Genomic DNA, 1,171 nt, shown 5'->3' with positions numbered 1-1,171 from the left:
ATAAAACTAAGAACACAAATAGCATAATTCAAGATAAGAAATATCACAAATAATTTAAATTTTACACACTTATCAACAACCACAACCACAATCACAATCACAATCAAAGCAAACAAAAATACCAAAAAAAAAAGGAAGAAAACCTCATGTTTTAGTAAGCCCCAAATATGACCTACATAAGCTGTGAAAAATAAAATAAAATAAAATAAAAAACACACAGATTTTTACGTAGAAACCCTTTCAGAAAAAAACCACGGGCAGAGAAGAAGAAAATTCACTATGTCAAATTCCAATTTTTACAAGAGGAATAGACTATGTCTATTTATAGGCTTGTAAAGCCATATTCTAGTAAGACTGAAACACCTTATTCTAATCAATATAAAATAGATGGAGTTTAATAAGGTTTAAAAAACCTTATTCTAAAATAAAATAAAAGAAGTATAGTTCTATATGGATTTTACTTTTATTTTATTTTACCACTGCATTTTATTTAAATAAGGTTTCGGGTAATTTAATTCTAACATTCTCCACCTTCACACGAATTCTCAATGAACCAGTTCTTAATCGCGAACTCTCAACGAACAAGTTCTCCACCTCTTTCATAAAACCCCTTAAGGGTTTAACCTTAACAATGGACACCAACCAAGTCTAAGCAATGCTCAAACTTGGTTATAGGAAGTGACTTAGTCATCATATCTGCAGGATTTTCATGAGTATTAATTTTGCTTACAACAATATCACCACGAGCAATAATATCACGAACAAAATGATACCGAACATCAATGTGTTTTGTTCTCTCATGAAACATTTGATCTTTTGTAAGGAAGATTGCACTCTGACTGTCACAAAATACTGTACTGAATTGAAGGTCTTCATTGAGTTCACAAAAGAGTCCCTTCAACTAGATAGCTTCTTTACAAGACGCAGTAATTGCCATGTACTCAGCTTCAGTGGTAGACAAAATGACTGTAGTTTGCAAAGTGACTTTCCAACTAATTGCACAACCTCTAATTGTAAAGACATAACCTGTGAGAGATCTTCTTCTATCAAGGTCTCTAGCAAAATCAGCATCAACATACCCAATGACTCCATCTCTAGTTCTTCCAAACTATAAGCAAAAATCAGTAGTACCTCGTAAGTATATTAAAATCTACTGAACTACTTTCCAGTG

This window comes from Gossypium arboreum, chromosome 10, assembly GCF_025698485.1.
Source record: "Gossypium arboreum isolate Shixiya-1 chromosome 10, ASM2569848v2, whole genome shotgun sequence".
Taxonomy (NCBI): Eukaryota; Viridiplantae; Streptophyta; class Magnoliopsida; order Malvales; family Malvaceae; genus Gossypium; species Gossypium arboreum.
The sequence above is the reverse complement of the archived record's forward strand: the minus strand, read 5'-3'. Positions refer to the sequence as shown.